Genomic DNA, 19,777 nt, shown 5'->3' on the forward strand with positions numbered 1-19,777 from the left:
ATACAAGAGTCTCAAGGTCACGACTTTCACCATCCTAAACACAACAATTTGTTTTTGAACATGAGATCAAAGGCAAATGTGTTAGGCCCAAGTGAAGCTTTGCTTGAGGCACCCTTAACTACTAACTATTAAAACAAAACAAAAACGGACTCAAACCCTTAAGAAGGTTGTCACACCATCCATCATTGGTAAGAGCCACCCGGTTCACACAACAATCCACCTTTGGAAAGAACCGTGGCATTAAGAAAACCAAAGGCTTATTTCAAACTTCGAAAACAAAAAGCTACGAATTGCAAATAAGAAGCTAAAAACGAAAAAATTTGCGGAAAATAGAATGAATATATACAAGAGGGGATTTGAATATACAATGGATGGGATGAATATATATAATATGATATAATCTTTATATACAGACCCAAAGTGAAATAAAAATACGATAAATGTAAAGAAATATCATAATTATATACAGACCAAAGATGAAAAATCAAGAAAGCATAAAAAGTGTTAAATATATACAATCATCCAAAATGTAGGGTCTACCCCCTCAAATAAAATCTGGCATTGTCCACAATGCCAACTAGTCTAAATAAAGCACCAAAAAGGTAAGAGGAAAAAGGATATAGAAGACTCCATATGGCCCGTCTGTCTGCATAGGATCATGTGTGGTCCTTGGGTCTTCTCTGTGCTCGAGGACCTCAGACTAGTCCCCTATGGTATGCTGCTCTGCTACTGGGACCTGGGCCTGGACCTGGACAGGCTCTGTAGGTAGTGCACCCTGTGGCTGACTAGAAGAGGTCTCCTATGGGTCAGCCAGCTGAATGACTGCATCATCAGCTCGAGGGATCATCCTCTTCCTCTTGGGAGGCCTCTGTGGCTACTCCGGCTCTAGATGAACTGCTGGTGCTGGGTTCTGGAGCAGTAAATCTAAAGGCAGGTGATCCGCCTTCAGTCTGTCTACATCTACTCTCAGCTCCTTTACGGACTCTTTGGAGGACCGTGTCTTCCGCAACTTCTTGTGCTCCCGAGCAAGCTCCTTGAGAGCCTTGCTATGTGAATCCACTGCCTTTGAGAGAACTGCCTGAGTGTCGAGGATCTTCTTTTGGTTGTCAAGTATCTCCTTGAGAGCATCCTCTATCGATTGTGGAACCTGTGCTGGTGGAGGTGCCGACTGAGCCTCTACCATAGTGGTGAGTGTGGACAACTTGGATGAGGCAGTATGCATCCAGTTGTTGATACTAAGGAGCGCATGACTCAGTCGGTGGGCAGTAATAGGATGGGCCTGGGAAGATGGAATCTCTGGGCCTGCTGAGGTGGATGGGCCATCAGGAATGGCTGTGGATATGGAAGGACCAGGAGGGATGTCTGTGGAAGTGGAGGTAGGCTCAATAGGAGACACTACCACAACTGGCTCTTCAGACTGGCCAGTTGGAGCAGTAGCTGTACCTTTGAAGTTTTTTCTCTTGGGGTTATCATCCCGCTGCATGATGTACCAAGAAAACGGGGCTTTCGCCTTGACTTTGATGTCGAAGGGCCTCTTGTCCACTTTCAAGTCCCAAAAGTACATTGTGAGGAAACTGGGGAAAGGATAGTTCTGGTCATGCTCCGCACCCACGATAGTAATGATTTTGGACATCACATTCCCCACGTTGATGGGGTACCCTGCCATGATAGAGGCCACTAACATAGCCCGGTGGAGAGGAAGAGAGTTATCATGTGTCGTGGGATCCAACCGGCTACATACATAGGTCACCCACCCCCGTGCCTCAAAGTTCAAACTCCTTCTTAAGATCTTAACTCCAACAGTCAACCAGTCCGGGGTGGTACCTGGGATTGCCAGGTATTGTGCCAACCATGGACAGACCTCCTCGCCCATTTTTATCTTCGCCATGTACAGGGTCTCGTCCTCCTCATTGAAGCCAAGGTATTCATTTATTGATTTTCCATCAAATAACACTTTCAGATTCCGAACCTTGGTCACTTTGGAGCCCTTTTTTATGCGGGCTACATTGCAGTAGAATTCCTTGACCAAGTGTTCGTTGGCGTTCACACACTCATCCAGAAAATGCTCCCATCCAACTCTCGTCCTAAACTGCCTCCTCACGTTGGGGTTGTGAGGTAGCAAGTCTCTATCTATAAAGCTCCTCTCGGGGATCAACTTTCTCACCGGCCACCACTCCCAAAATTTATGGTATGCCACCTCACTCACAAATCTATCTTGCCAAACCTCCGGCTTTCTAGTTCTAGCAATGCCTCCCACCTGAGGCTCACCTCCTTCTGCTACTCCCTCATCTCCCTCTACTTCCTCCTCACCTCCTACTACATCTTCTCCGGATAATGAAGCTGTGGGAGATGTGGAGTATTCCCTACTACCTGCTACTGAGCCCTCAAACGGCTCAGAACAAATGTTTACTGATGCTTAGGCAACGGGTGAAGTAAGAGGAGTGTCTCTCAGTTTGTGCCTCTATATATACGGGATGTATTCTGGGATTGAGTCCGAAGAGATCTCTCGGGAGGGCTCGTACTCACTCCCCGACATGTCAATGGCTCTGTCAGCAGCTTTTATGGCCAGCTTCCTTATGTTTTTGATGTTTTGCCTATCTTGGGGAGTGAGTTTGACCATTTTCTGTTTCCCTCCTTGGGAAGATTCACCTCTGCCAGGTTGTTTAGATCCTTTACCCCCTTGTTCACCATTGTCTGCAATCACCATTCAAATAACTTGTTATCAGCTATAGCAACTAAGAAGCAGTTAGAAGAAGTGTTGCAGAACAGAGAAAAAAAATTGCAGAAGGGTTGCAGAAGCCACCCAGTGCGGACCACACAAAATGGTGTGCGGCCGCACAGGGGTCAGTGCGGACCGCACAAAATGGGCATGCGGTCCGCACATGGATAGGGATCAGACTACCCATTTTTGTATCTAGGCAGTGCGGACCGCACAAAATGGTAGTGCGGCCGCACAAGGGCCAGTGCGGTCCGCACAAAATGTAGTGCGGCCGCACTGCCCAAGGTTCAGCTTCCCAGAAGTTCATCAGTGTTGTCCGCTCAAAATGATACTGCGGACCCCAGAGGGGCATCGTGGACCTCACAAAAATGACTGAACTGAGTGCCCAGTTTTGGCACTAAGTTAGGGTTTCATGATTTTTCATTTTAAGCTCAATTTTGCCCCTAATTAATGCCCCTAAGTGATTTTCCAGTGATTATAACTACCTAGGCTTACTTTAATGAAAGAATTAACTACTCTAACCTAACAAATTGAAGAAAAATACGCTAAGCATAGAAGGGGAAGCAGTTAAAACAAAAAGTAAAAGGAATTAACAAAATTAAACAAATAAAAGGAAGATAAGGGTACCAAATAATGAGATGAAATAAAGAACTACGGTTACAAGCAGTTAGTTACGAGGGAAAAGAGTGATGAGCAGTGTTTATATGCTTCTGAGAATTGAAAGTTCGAAAAGGGTAAAAGGGGGGCCTCAAGCCCTATTTATAGAAAAGGACCTGGGGCCCAGTCCCACCAACCAGTGTGGACCGCGGTCCGCATTGCACTGTTTTGTTTAAGCTTGAGAAGGCAACGCTCTACGGTCCGTACAAAATGGACTGCGGGTACAGAGGTCCACTGCGGACTGCACAAAATATTTTGCGGCCGTCGTGGCAAACTTTAGAGAGGCTACATTTTACCCTCACCAGTGCAGTCTGCACAGAATGTAGTGCGGCCGCACTGGCAACTTAAGAGACCAGTGCATTTTTCCACTATATCTTGCACTGCATCAGCACAACCCTGTAACATCTTACAACCAGTCAGCCCAAAAATCAATCCTACACTACAATGAAAATCAAAATAAAAACAAGAAAAAAAACACATGGGTTGCCTCCCAAGAAGCGCCTGATTTAACGTCGTGGCACGATGCAGGTTACCATCACATCATTTGAAATGAAGAAGCGCCACCGCGTGGCTGTCATTAATTTTTCCAAGATAATGCTTGACCCGGTGCCCATTAACTCTGAAAACTTCACCATTTTTGTTCTTTTAATCAAGAGCACCAAACGGGGTCACACACACCACTTCAAACGGTCCACTCCATTTTGATTTGAGCTTTCCCGGAAACAGACGTAACCGGGAATTGAACAAGAGAACCAAATCTCCTACTTTGAACTCCTTTCCACGAGCATATTTATTATGAAGGTACTTCATCTTGTCCTTATAGAAGGACGAGCTGGAGCAGGCATGTAATCGGAATTTATCAAGTTCATTAAGTTGCTCCACATGAAGATTGGCTGCAACATCCCACTCAAGATTTAGCTTCCTCAAAGCCCACATGGCCTTGTGCTCTAACTCAACCGGTAGATAGCAAGCTTTCCCAAACACCAACCGATACGGAGACATACCAATCGGAGTCTTGAAAGCCGTTCTATAAGCCCATAGAGCGTCATCCAACTTCTTCAACCAATCGGTCCTATTAGCATTGTCCGTCTTTGACAATATGCTTTTGATTTCCTTATTGGAGACTTTTACTTGACCACTTGCTTGAGGATGATAGGAGGTAGAAACCTTGTGATTGACACCGTACTTAGAAAGCAACGTGTCGAATGCTCTATTGCAAAAATGAGACCCCCCATCACTTATGATTGCACGAGGAGTACCAAACCTTGTAAAAATGCTTTTCTTGAGAAATGCAACAACACTTCGGGCCTCATTGTTGGGCAATGCCATGACTTCAACCCACTTTGAAATATAGTCCACCGCCACAAGGATGTAAGTGTTCCCACATGAGCTAAAAAATGGGCCCATTAAATCACTGCCCCATACATCAAAAATATCAACCTCAAGGATGGTATTGAGAGGCATCTCATCTTTCTTCAAAATTCCACCGCTCTTTGGCATTCGTGGCATCTCTTCACAAAGTCACCCGCATCTTTGAATAAAGTTGGCCAATAAAACCCACAACTAAGAACTTTAGAAGTCGTCCTCACCCCGCCATGATGACCACCATAGGGAGAGGAATGACAAGCCTCCAAAATACTCAATTGCTCTTCCTCTGGGACACACCTTCGGATCACACCATCCGTGAAAATATTGAACAAGTACGACTCATCCCAATGGAAATCCAAACTATCCTGCTTGAGCTTCTTCCTTTGGTTAGAAAAGAGCTCACACGGGATTATACCAATCACAAGGAAATTAGCAACATCGGCAAACCATGGCATATCATTCATCGACACCGAAAGGAGTTGTTCGTCGGGAAATGAATCATTGATCTCTAGGCCATCACGAGGCCTCCCCTCTTCCTCTAAATGGGACAAGTGGTTCGCCACTTGGTTCTCACTACCCTTCCGGTCTAAAATCTCCAAATCAAACTCTTGAAGTAGCAAGACCCATCGCATCAGTCTAGCTTTGGAGTCCTTCTTCGTCATCAAGTACCGGAGAGTGGCATGGTCGGTATGAACAATAACCTTAGCACCCATAAGATACGACCGAAATTTTTCCATAGCAAACACAATAGCCAAAAGGTCCTTCTCGGTCACCGTGTAGTTCACTTGAGCATCATTCATTGTCTTGCTCGCATAGTATACCGGATGAAACATTTTGTTCACTTGTTGACCCAAAACTGCCCCAACCGCAATATAACTAGCATAACACATGAGCTCAAAGGGCAAGCTCCAATTAGGCGCTGTAATGATAGGAGTGGTGGTCAACTTATGCTTGAGAAGTTCAAAGGCTTGCATACACTTATCATCAAACACGAACTTAGCATCTTTTTCCAACAACTTGCACAAGGGGTTCACTACCTTCGAAAAGTCTTTGATGAATCTCCGGTAGAACCCCGCATGCCCAAGAAAACTTCGGACTCCCTTGACGGATGTAGGGGAGGGAGCCTTGAAATCACATCTATCTTTGCTTTATCCACCTCAATACCATGCTTCGAAATTTTATGCCCGAGAACGATTCCTTCTTCCACCATAAAGTGGCATTTCTCCCAATTGAGGACAAGATTGGTTTCTTTACAACGGGCCAACACCTTATCAAGATTCTTCAAGCATTCACCAAATGAGTCCCCCACAATACTAAAATCGTCCATGAACACCTCCAAAATGTCTTCCACCATATCGGTGAAAATGGCCATCATACACCGCTGAAATATAGCCGGTGCATTACACAACCCAAAAGGCATTCTAGAGAAAGCAAATGTGCCATACAGACAAGTGAATGTGGTCTTTCCTGATCTTCTAGAGCAATCAAGATTTAGTTGTACCCAGAATACCCATCCACGAAGCAATAGAAGGCACGCCCAGCAAGTCGATCTAGCATCTGATCCAGAAATGGCAAAGGAAAGTGATCTTTGCGGGTCACTTTATTCAACTTGCGGTAGTCCATGCATACCCTCCAACCGGTGACGGGTTTTGTCGATATCAACTTATTTTTGGAATTTGTCACCACAGTCATGCCACCTTTCTTCGGTACACATTGCACCGACGAAGTCTAGGAGCTATCAGAGATGGGGTACACAACTATGGCATCCAACAACTTGATCACCTCATTTTTCACAACCTCTTGCATTGCCTCGTTTAGTCTCCTTTGGTGCTCCAAGGACGGCTTTGCATCATCTTCCAAATAATCTTGTGCATAAAGAATGCGGGGCTTATTCCCCGAATATCAGCTAAAGTCCATCCAATTGCCTTTTTCCGCTTTTGAAGCACCTCCAATGTGGCGTCAACCTGCATGTTAGTAAGGCAAGAAGAAAGAATAACTAGCAAAGTAGAATTTGAGCCTAAGAACTCATACATGAGGTGTGGAGGAAGTGGTTTCAACTCCAACACCAGAGGCTCATCAATTTAAGGTTTGGTTGGTGGATTCTTTCTATTCTCAAGATCCAAAGACAATTTCCTAGGCTCATAAGAATAATAGCCCATTCCATATAAAGCATTCACGCACTCCACTCGGCTTGCATCCTCATTGACATCAAGATTCAACAAAACGACCTCCAATAGGTCCTCCACATTGATCATGGCACTGGTGTCATCAATTATCACTACTGTGACGAGGTCAACAAAAGAGCACACCTCGGTACTGTTGGGTTGCTTTATAAACTTGCACACATGAAAGACAACTTTTTCATCTCCCACCCAAAAGGTGAGTTCCCCTGCTTCCCCATCTACCAATGCCTTCCCCGTAGCTAGTAAAGGTCTACCCAATATGATAGGAAACTCATAGTCCACCTCACAATCCAAAATCACAAAGTTAGCTGGCAAGATAAATTTTTCCACCCGGACAAGCACATCATCAATAATACCCAAGGGTCTCTTCATCGATCTATCCGCCATTTGTAACCTCATGGAAGTTGGCCTAGGTTGCCCAATACCCAAAGTTTTGAAAACTGAGTAGGGCATCAAATTGATACTAGCTCCCAAATCACATAGAGCCTTGGCAAAATGAGCATTCCCAATGGTGCAAGGAATGGTGAAAGCACCGGGATGTTCAAGCTTCGGAGCCATTGAATGCACTATAGCACTAACTTGGTGAGTCATCTTTATAGTTTCACAATCTATAGAACGCTTCTTTGTAACCAAGTCTTTCATGAATTTTTCATAACCTGGCATTTGTTCAAGTGCCTCCACCAAAGGCACATTAATAGATAAGATCTTCATAATATCAATGAACTCTTTAAACTGATTATCATTATTCTACTTCGCGAGCCTTTGAGGATAAGGTGGAGGTCGCCTTGGCAAAGGAGCCTTGGCTTTTGGCACAACCGGCTCCGACATGTCAATTATGTGTTCCCTAGACGGGTTCACATCATTTTGAGTTTCCACCTTGACTTCTTGAATATCAATCCACTTCATTGTTCACATTTTCATCAACCACATCTTCAACTACCAAAGGGACTTCGTCATCTTGCAATCAACATCATCATCCACGACTTGCTTTTGCTTAGAGGCATTCATATCACCGCCTCTCCCACGTCTTGTTGTAACCGCCATAATATAATTGTTCCCACCCTTTGGGTTCACTACCGTATCACTTGGTAGAGCACCATTCAGGCGAGTATTCAAGGACTGAGAGATTTAGCCTAATTGCACCTCTAAGTTTCGGATAGAGGTGTTGTGAGAAGCTAACTGTGCATCAGAATCCGCATTCCTCTTCATCATCTACTCGAACATCATTTCAATTCTACCCATATCATTACCAGAAGAACTAGGACCTTTAGATGGAAATGGGGGTGGATTGTTCGGTTGTTAGTACATTGGGGGCCTTTGAAGCCTTGCCCCCGATTTTCTTGGTTTTCATTGTTCCATCCTCCTTGATTATTATTGCCACCCCAATTACTGTTATTACCATTCCAATTCCTTTGGTTGCCTTGATTATTGTTCTGATTGCCCTAGTTGTTGTTCCCCCAATTACCACTGTTTTGTTGTTGATTGCCCCAATTGCCTTGAGGTCTCCACTGTTGTTGGTTGGAAGAGTTGCCCCGTTGGCCTTGATAGTTGTTTACATATTGAACATCTTCACTTTGGTCATCATAACCATCATTTTGAAACCCATCACATCCATTATCAAATTGCTCAGAATTCCTTGGTTTTGTTGCCTTCTTTGCCTTCTCTTGTTGACAAGCATATTAACACCCTCCATGGCATTCACTTGACGAGGAGTTTGGACTTGTTGCAACTGTGCCTTAGCCAATTGATTCATAGTAGTTGTCAACTCTGCTATAGCTTGCCCATGGTCATGTAATTCCTTGTGCAAATGAATAACCATAGGGTCACCTTGAAGCACATTGGCTCTACTTTGCCATGCAGAAGAAGTGTCAGCCATCTCATCTAGTACATCACATGTCTCATCATACGACAGCTTCATAAAGTTGCCCCCGGCAAGTTGGCTCAATATGCATGAATTTGTTGTATTGATGCCCCGGTAGAAAGTTTGTTGGATTATAGCGTCGGTCATATCATTGTTGGGCATTCTTTCACCATCGTTCTATACCGCTCTCAAATCTCATGCAAAGGTTCCATGGGCCCTTGATTGAAAGCCAATATCTCATCACGCAATGCCGTCATATGCCCTGGTGAGAAAAATTTAGCAATGAACTTATCCGCCAACTCATCCCAAGTTGTGATGGAATGGTTGGGGAGTCTCTCCAACCAATCAAATGCCTTTCCCCGAAGTGAGAATGGGAAAAGCCTAAACCTAAGAGCATCCTCAGACACATTCGTCTGCTTACTCCCCCAACATGTATCCACGAACCCCTTGAGATGTTTGTAGGCATTTTGATCCGCAGCGCCCGTGAAATACCCACGGTGCTCAAGTAAGGTCAACATCACGTTGGTTATTTGAAAATTTCCCACCCGGATTCGGGGTGGGACAATAGCACTCGCATAGCCCTGGTTCGGAAGTACTCTGGGAGCCACTCTTAGAGGTGGCGGAGGAGGGTCTGGAATATCACCATTTAGATTAGCATTGGCATTTCGGCCTCTACGTTGTCCTTGAGGTACAAGAGGTACCTCATCTTTGCCGACATCATCTACCTCCTTCCCCGCAATCACGTTTCTAAGAGGGTCATTAGCGTTGTTCGCTGCCATTATGGTACCTGAGTAGTGACACAAACGAGTAAGTAACAAAGAAGGAAAGAAGAACAATACACAAAACTAACTAAATAGATAACCAAAACCGTTAGCTCCCCGGGGCAATGACGCTAAAAAGTGATCACGGCCTACACTGCACTACTAATTATGTAGCGAGAGAGGGTCGGAGCAGCTTTTACCCGATTTTGGATCGGGATCGATATCCACAGAGAGCTAGGATTGGAGTTGAGTATCTATCTAGCTTAGGATTGCGTATATGTTCCAAATTACACTTCTCAACATTTTTGTTTTTTTTATAATTATACTTTTAACAAACTACAAATTGTAAATTAAGCTAAGAGTTAAATACTACGGGTTGTTCGAATAGTTTAAAGGGCACTAGGGCAGTGACATCCGCCTAAGTGGTTAATTGACGGGTACTTGAGTCTAAGGCACAATTGACATGATTGGGGAGTATGATATAAATGTTGCACTACTTTACCCAATATACACCTCTCGGTGATTCAAGTGAGTTTTCCCAATTGACTTTCTCAAGACCAACTGGGTATGCAAATTTGCACAAGCAACTTAGGGTTCAAGTCGGGTATTACTCTCTCGAGGTTTACCCCTTTAATTGGGGCTATCAATCTCTTGAGTACGCCCCAATTCCTTGTTAGATCAATTTTGGAGACTTAGGCTCTCTTTCTCAAGAAGAGCCCTAGTCAACTAAACACAAACTAGTGTTTGCAACCACTAATTCAGCAATTAACCATGAAATTGACCCAAATATCAAACACCCATAATCAATTTAGCCCTAAAATACAAGACCCATCAATTACCCACACTAGGGTTGAGCCACAACCCTAACTATGAGGTCTAGCTACTCATATTCAAAGAAGAAAAATAAGAAATAGATGAAAATAAACACATATTAAATTAATTGCTAAGCTAAATACAAAGATTCAATGATGAAATGTAGTTAAAGTTGCCCAAAATGACTAAGAAAAGTTGACCCACGAGCGCAACTATACTATTACAATATCTGATGACCTAAAAATGAAAAAAAGGATCTATTTATACTAAGCTGAAAAATCTAGACAAAAATGCCTCTGCGGGGTTTGTGCGGACCACATAGAATGGACTGCGACCGCACTAGGACTCTTGGCTCCAAAATCCAGCTCTCAAAACTCAGGCTCCGCGGACCGCACAGAATGGACTATGGCCACGGTGACTTATAGTGCGGTCCGCACAAAATGGACTGCGGACCGCATTGGCTTGAAAGCTCCAAACTGCAACTTCTCTGAATCTTGGCTCTGCGGACCGCACAGAATGGTAGTGCGGCCGCATGGACTCCAGTGCGGACCGCACTAAATCTAGTGCGGCCGCATTGCCTTTTAGCCTGAATACCTGCTCTCTAAACCTCCTAGTGCATACCGCACAAAGTGTTGTACGGCCGCACTGGACCTATTTTGCCTGAGCTTGTCTTGTCATTGGTACTTGTGCAAGTTTCACTCCTTTTGAGCTGATCTTTGACATCTTGTCACTTTGGTGATGAAACTTGCAATCAAGCACAACTTATGAGCCTTTTAGGACTATTTTGTATGAGTTTCTAATCAAAACATGAGCAAGAAGGAGTATAAAATACGTCAACATACCTAGTTATCAACTCATACCCCACGCTCGTCATCTAGCTTGTGTGTCACCTTAAAATAGTGAAACGATGTGAAATTCGGGGTTTCATACCCTCAGGACAAGATTTACAATTATTACCTACCTCAAACCGGACAAACTCTAACCCGCGATGTCCATGCCTCTCGACTCGGCCTCCAAATGCTCTGAATCTAGCCAAAATTAGTATTACATCATTAATATACGCTAAAGGAACAAAGCCCATGTGAAAATTATCAAATTAACTCAAAAATCCCAAAATTGGCCAAACCCGACCCCTGGTCCCATCCTTCGGAAACCAACTAAAATCATAAAACTAGAAACTCCTTTCACTCCAGAGTCTATACATACCAAAACCATCAAAATCAGACCTCAAATGGCCCCTCAAATCCCCAATTTAAACTCTCTAATTTCAAGCCCTCATACCCCAAATTTCACCCTTAAATCCCACAAATTCCATGTTTAATCAACTAAAAATTACCATAGAATCGAGTTTTAGGTTTAAAAACATTAGCTCAACGAGTTTCCCCTTGAATCCCTCTTCAAAACCCTCCAAAAGCTCCAAAAACCGAGTTGAAATTGTGAAGAATGACCAAAATTTGTGAAGGGGTCAATTTATACTGTCTTCCCCAGGAATTACGCACCTGCGGACAATTCTCGCACCTGCGGTCCCAGGTGCGCACCTGCGGAAAATCACTTAAAGGACCAGGACTGCATCTGTGCCTAGTTACCGCACTTGCGGTGCCGCAGATGCGTCCAAATAACCGCATTTACGGTTCTTCTCCTGATGACCAAAACACGCACATGCGCTCTTCATATCACATCTGCGGCCTGCACTGTGGTCCCCAATTCGTAGGTGCAGAAATGAGAGAAGCAGCAAAATCTATAGCAACAACTCAAAGCTAAACTTTCCGTCAACCACCCAAATCCATCTCGAGGCCTGCGGGGCCTCAACCAAACATACAAACAAGTCACATATCACCATTCAAACTTAGTCCAATCTTTGGAACACTCAAAAAAAACATCAAACACCAGATTACCCTCGGATTCAAGCCTAAGGATTTCCAAACTTCCAAATTTCGCAAATGATGCCAAAACATATCAAACCTCATCCGAATAACCTGAATTTTTGCACACACGTCACAAATGACACAACGGGCCTACTACAATTTCTGAAATTTCATTTTGACCTCGATATCAAGATTTCCACTACCGACCAGAAAACGCCAAATTTTCAATTTCGCCAATTCAAGCCTAAACCTACCACGGACCTCCAAACTACATTCTGGACGCTCTCCCAAGTACAAAATCACCTAACAGAGCTAACCAAATTATAAAAATCCAAATCCGAGATCGAATACTAAAAAGTCAAAACTTGGTCAAACCTTTCAAATTTAAAGCTTCAAGTTGAGAATCATCCTTCCATATCTGTTTCGATTAACCTGAAAAAAACAAAACCGACGATTACATAAGTCATAATACATCATACGAGCAAGTCGTACCCGAGAAATGGCGAGCAAAGTGCAAATGCTCAAAATGACCGGTCGGATCGTTACATCCTCCCCCACTTAAACACACGTCTGTCCTCAAACGTGCCCAGAATTGTTCCGAAAGCCAACAAATCGTTGTATAACCTTACCACGCACATACCCGGGGGTGATCCTACGTCACCCTATCCTATATAGGTCTGATAGCACAACATAACTGAAATTGTGGGATCACCCTATCCCATATAGGTCTGATAGCACAACATAACTGAAATTTCACAATCCAACTTAGCACATTAACCTTAGAACCAAATTTCCACTTCCGAAATTATCTATAAGATCAGAATCTCACATCTACACACCGAATAAGTCTAAATACGCCGTATCAATCCATAGCCACAATTCAAGATGGAAATCACATGATATACCACACAACTCAAACACTCATAGCGATAACTTTTAATCACATCAACTGCCCAAATAAACTAATTCTGGTAATAAACCTCTTATGAAATAAGGCTTCACTCCAACACTTTCATATACAACTAATGAGGAAAGAAACACGTAGAAATCATAGGTTAAGGTTACAATCCTAGGCCTTTCTCTAATTGTTAAAAGCACCAAAAATATTTTCATTACTTGCTCATTAGTTAGTTAAATTTCTTAGTAGTTTAACTTAGAAAAAATGTTACCCACTTTTATTTGAAAGCTAAATTTAGCTATTTCACATTTTTTCTTGAGTATTTACCTCAACACCCATTTTAAACTTTTTGTGGATTCAATCCCGACTCGCGTTAGGTATATTATGTAATGACCATTTCATATTCCTTAATTGGATGCGAATTGGACGTGATCAATAACTTGTGGCAAGATCATTCATCGAATCTTCTTTGTGATCCATCATGATATTGTGTCTGTGATTCACCTGGAATTAAACTCTATCTTTTGGTGCGGAGGCTATTTTCGCAAAACTTATTTAAATGAGGCCAAAAGATAACTCGCAGCGTCAAATGATTCTATTTGTGTAAATATCCAAATCCTTTGTGCAAATAATGGTTAGCCTATCTTCTGGTATAGAAAAAACATTACAAAAAGCTGCTTTACTACTACTATTATTAGAAAATAAGCACAGTTCCAAAATAAATTAAAACTTAACCTCAAAGGTTAGTGATATTTGGCTTAAAGTATGTGTATTTATATGCATATCGCCTCGTATTTCACTTGAATTTCATTGATTTGTATGAGTAATATAATGATTTAAGCTAATCTGTAGTATTTTTATGTGTAGGAGTCTTTTGGAAGCAATGTGGAACGGAAGGGCATGATTTGAAGCAAAAAGATGAGAAAAGAAAGCCCAGGCTGAAACCAGAAGTGAATTTTTTCGGGCATTCAGCCTAGCGCAGGGCTAGCACATCGCGCTGCCTAAGACGTTGGGGCGAGGACTTTTTCTATTTCGCATGGGACAAGGTTTTTACGATCCTACACGATCCCAACTCGTATAAGAAGAAGTCTAAACCTATTTTGGAGGGGTAGACACCACGTTGAGAGAAAAATACAAGCACGAAAAACTCAGGAGCAAGAATTCTCAGTTTTCTTTCATTAATCTCAGTACTTCAACAATTAAAACACTTGTAAAATTGTTTAATACTATCATGAGTGACTAAGACCCATTAGTTTTGGGGTTGTGATTAGCCATAAATATTGTTGTTTGATATTAACTTCTCTTTAATTATAATTCGTTATTACATGGATGTTTCTTCAATTCTGTGTTAATTTCTTGATTGTCTGGCCAACGATCAAATTCTATCAACTATCAGAATTATGCTTGGAAAAGCTATGTTTAGATCAGTGAAGAATAGAAGAGTGTGTGATCTTAACTCTAAGGTGGGGGGAGGGGAGATTTGTAGTTCTGATAGGAATATACCTAGCCACCATGCTTAATTTAATATTTTAATTTTAACGTGTTCTTGATAGATTAATTTCATAGGAATATAGACGTTAATCTATTTTGGACAGGCGAGTAGTAATTCGGGAGAATACTATGAGTATATTTTGCTTGATTAATTAGAAACTATAAACGAATTGCATGAAAAAGAAAGTTAGTTAGAACACAACAGGATTGGTGAATCGATCATAACCCTGGAATGCTTATCTCTATTGAATTCTCAAACAACCATTTTCTGCTTGCTTATTTAGTTAACAGTTATATTTACTGATTGGTTATAAATCACACAAATTCAACCTTGATTGATTTGCCTGAATTACAATTTGAGTGATATTGGTAGATAGTTAAATACAGGTCTCTATGGGTTCGACACTCTACTCATCATTAAATTAGTTGTTGACCACATATACTTATGTGTGCATTTGGGAGTACAATTTTTTGGCGTCATTGTTGGGAAATTGAATATTGACTAGTTTACCGGCTTTACCTTTTGTTATTTATTTCGTCAAGTATAATGTTTCTTATTGGTTTCTATGCTCTCAAGAACATTGTTTGAATGTGAAGGGTCATGTCACGACCCAAAACTAGCCAGTCGTGATAGAGCCTAATGTGGTACTAGGCAAGTCGATATTTACGAATTTACTCTAACTCTTTTAACAGAAAATGGATTTAAAACAGTTTAAATAGTAGAACTTCTCAGAAACAGGATAGAAAATACAAAACACAACGCGTAAAATCCCAACATCAGGTGTCAATGAGTACATGAGCATCTAAATATCAAAAGTCTGGAAAATATTGTCTAACACAGTCCGAAACTAAATACAATAAGCGGAAAGGATAGGGAAGGAGAAACAAGGTCTGCGAAGTGCCAGACAGCTACCTTGGAATCTCCAGAAGATCAACTGTGCGATGAAATCAACACCCACCGTGCCTAGAAACACCTAAATCTGCACACGAAGTGCAAGGTGTAGCGTGAGTATAACCAACTCAGTAAGTAACAAGACTAAAAGAACTGAAAGTAGTGACAAGCTTTGCAATTATAGTTCAATTTTAGTAATTTCAACATAGGAAAGTAGGCATGCTTTCAAGTTCGACAATTTTAGGTCAAATCAGTTACCTCATTGCAAGTTCAAGTAAAACAGAATATAATATCTTTCAGAAATTTCAAGACAATGATATATGGCAGCTAAGTGCAACAATAATAAAATCAAAAGAATCCTCTCAGAGCAACAGTCACTCAATCTTTCTCAATAGCTTAGCACTCGGCACTCGTACTCGCACTCAGTAGGTACGTGTGCTCACTAGGGGTGCGTACAGACTCCAGAGGGGCTCCTTCAGTCCAAGCACTATATCAAGCCAATCATGGCATAAATCAATGAAACATGTTGCGGCGTGCAGCTCGATCCCATAAATATATATAGCCATAAGGCTCGTTGCGGCGTGCAACCCAATCCACATATGTATAGCCATAAGGCCCATTGCGGCATGCAACCTGATCTACACATATACATATGTCACTCACAACTTGGCACTCAAGCCCCAACTCAGTCACCAACCTCTCCAGTCTCTCGGGCTCTCAGTAATCATGAAAATCAGCCCAAAATAGAAATGATATAATGCATCAATAAGGAACAATAAGGACTGAGATATGGCATGCAAGTAAAACTGTGACTGAGTAGAAGCAGCAATTAGCAGATAATTCAACAAGTAACGACCTTTGTGGGTCCCTACAATACCAACACATAGCCTAAACATGATTTCTAACATAATTTGCAGTCAAATTTCTGTAACACATGGAGAGCATACAACTAACAATAGGTTATTCAACTTCACAGTTCCACAGAATGGACCAAGTCATAATTCCTACGGTGCACGCCCACACGCCCATCACCTAGCATGTGCGTCACTCCAAACTAATCACAAGACATAATACGGGGTTTCATACCCTTAGAACCAGATTTAGAACCGTTACTTACCTCAATCTGAGCAAATCTCTACTCCAACACACCTTTGCCTCGCAAATCAGCCTCCAAATTTCCCGAATCTAGCCACAAACAGTACGATACAATTAAAACGGACTAAAGGAATCAATTCCATAAGAAAATATGAAGTTATTAATCAAAAGTCAAAAATCGACTCAAGGTCGGCCTCCGGGCCAACGTTTCGAAATCCGACAAAAGTCACAAAACCCAAAAACCATTCAACCACGAGTCTAACCATACCAAATTTATCAAAATCCGACGCCAAATCGTCACCCAAATCCCCAAATCAAACTCTCTCCAAATCCCTAGCCTTAAAACCCCAATTTACACCTTAAATACACACCAACTAGGTGGGAAAATCAACGAGGAAACAAGATTATTGATAAAAACAAGCACAAGGGACTTACCTCAAGAATCCCCTCGAAAACCCTCTCAAGAATTGCCAAAACCCGAGCTCAAAATATTAAAATAAAGCCAAAATCGCAAACCCTTATTTTTAAACATTCTGCCCAGGCCTTCCGCACCTGCGGAACCGCTTTTGCGGTAAAATCCTCCGCTTTTACAAAAATCACTTAAATCCTCCAGGCCTGCATCTGCACTCCAAGTTCTGCACATGCGAAGGCGCTTCTGCGGAAGCAAACTTCCCCCCTCAACTCTACATATGTGGAGCCTCGCTCACACTTGCGGGTTCGTAGATGTGGTTAACCCCTCGCACCTATGCCCTGCCCAGGCTAGCCCAGTTCCGTACCTGCACAAATCCAGCCGCATCTGTGGCATCGCACCTGCGACCAATCCCTCGCAGGTGCGATCATACCAGAAGAGCTCTTGCTTCAGCAATGCACTAACTTCTATTTTTGATCCGTTAACTATCTGAAATCAACCCGAGACCTCGAGACTTCAACCAGACATACAATCAAGTCCTATAATATGATATGAACTTAGTTGAGCCCTCAAATTACCTCAAACAAAACCTATCAAATAGCGTTCGATTAACCTCAAATTTTACACACAAGTCTAAAGTGAAATAATGGACCTACTCAAATTTCTGGAATCGGAATCTGACCTTAATATCAAAAAAGTCCACTCCCGGACAAACTTTTCAAAAATTTAATTTTCGCCATTTCAAGCCTAATTTAACTATGGACCTCCAAATCACAATCCGGACACTCTCCTAAGTCTAAAATCACCTAGTGGAGCTAACAAAACCATCAAAACCTCATTCCAGAGTCATTTACACATAAGTCAACATCCGGTCAACCATTTCAACTTAAGCTTTCAATTATAAGACTAAGTGTCTCAATTCATTTCAAAATCCCTCCAGACCCGAACCGACTAACCCAATAAGTCATATAATAATTGTAAAGCACAAAATAAGCAGTAAATGGGGGAATGGGGCAACAACTCTCAAAATGACCGGTTGGGTCGTTACAAGTCAGGAGCCAAGACAAACTTCAAGACTTTGACTCTGAACTTAAGAGAACATTTCATATAATGTTAATAGTAGCAAGGGGCACAAATAGTCTTTAAGCACTTGTTCAACTACCTGTGGAGATGGCAGACGGGCAACCTTTGGCAGTGCAGGAAGTGGCGATGCCTAGCAATTCTAATGTCACATCCAGCATCGTGAAGCCCAAAATCACTGGGCACTTTGAGCAAAAATAGAGCATGATCCAGCTGTTACATGCAATTCATGGGTCTACCACATGAGGATACGCAGCAACACATTCTAAACTTCTTAAATATCAGTGATACTTATATCACGAATGGAGTCACACCGAACTATATGAGGCTCACACTATTTCCTTTCTCTCTATCGACCGAAGCAAAGATATGGTTGAAGGAGGAATCGGTTAACTCTATTACATCATGGAATGATTTGGCTCGTAAATATTTGGCACGATTTTCTCTTCAAGAAAAATTACAAAGATAAGAAGTGAGATAGTCACCTTTAAGTAGAAGGAGGGCGAGTTATTATATTTTGCTTGGGAGAGGTTTAAGGGGTTGCTTTGCGATTGTCCTCATCATAATAAAGCTAATGACGTTTTGGCTTATACCTTCATAGAAGGGCTATACTAGAGACTAAGAACGTGGTAGATACTGCAGGCGGTAGTCATGTGTTGGAGAAAAAATTTAATGAAATTTATGCATTTTTGAACAAATTCTCCAAAAGTAATCCCTATTGGCAAGGAGAGATAAGCAAACATACAGTCCAAAAACCTGAAGGGGTCCTTGAGCTATATGTTATTTTCGCATTATCGGCACAGGTTGCTAGATTGGCTAACCAGTTCAATAAGATGGCCATGGATCTCAATAAGGAGCAAGTTCAGCCAGTACAAAAAGTTCAAGCATTTTGTGAAGTTTGTGGAGAGGGTCACACGAGTGATCTATGCCCAATAAAACAAGAGTTTGTATGTTTTACATATAATGCAGTCGAGTCTAGGCAAATTAGTATAGGAACACATATAATTCGATATGGAGGAACCACCCAAATTTTTCATGGGGTGGGAATCAAGTTACTTAGAATCAATACAGGCCACAAGCTCCTCAACATCAATATAGACCACCACAGGTTGAACAACCAACAAACCCAATAAGAAATATTGAGGAGATGCTAAAAAAGATAATGGCTGACCATCAAGCCTAAGCGGCAACTCACTCAACAACCATTTAGAATCTAGAGCAACAAATAGGCAACTTGCCAAAGCCCAAAATACTCGGCCCGTTAGGGCCCTTCCAGGTGAAACTAAGTCAAATCCTAAAGCTCATGTTAATACTGTGATGTTGCAAAATGGAAGAGAGCTGGTGGAAGTTCCCTCCAAAAAGAGAAAACAAGCCATTTTTGTTGAAAGAACGGTCAATATGGAAGATAATGTACCAGAAAAGATTGTACCAAAAAGGTGAGATAAAGAAGGGGTGGCATGGACATAATCACCTATAGTGGCTAATCCACCTCCCCCTTTCCCATAGAGATTACAGAAAGTGAAAGACAATGTTTCCTACAAGGAATTCCTGGATATTTTGAAGCAAGTACAAATCAATATCCCATTCGTAAACATCCCGCAGGAAGTGCCCAAATATACAAAATATATCAAATACATAGTGGAAAATAAAAGAAGTATAGCCGAGTTCGAAACTATGGCACCAAC

The 19,777-nt window shown here is 42.0% G+C and overlaps 1 non-coding gene across 1 annotated transcript; it reads right to left on the bottom strand.

Moving 5' to 3' along the window:
• Positions 1-18,554: 18,554 nt before the first annotated feature.
• Positions 18,555-18,659, bottom strand: LOC142176872 (small nucleolar RNA R71). Its single transcript, XR_012705677.1, has one exon. It is a non-coding gene; the product is annotated as a small nucleolar RNA R71 (small nucleolar RNA).
• Positions 18,660-19,777: the final 1,118 nt, after the last annotated feature.

This window comes from Nicotiana tabacum, chromosome 22, assembly GCF_000715075.1.
Source record: "Nicotiana tabacum cultivar K326 chromosome 22, ASM71507v2, whole genome shotgun sequence".
In the NCBI taxonomy this organism is placed as follows: domain Eukaryota; kingdom Viridiplantae; phylum Streptophyta; class Magnoliopsida; order Solanales; family Solanaceae; genus Nicotiana; species Nicotiana tabacum.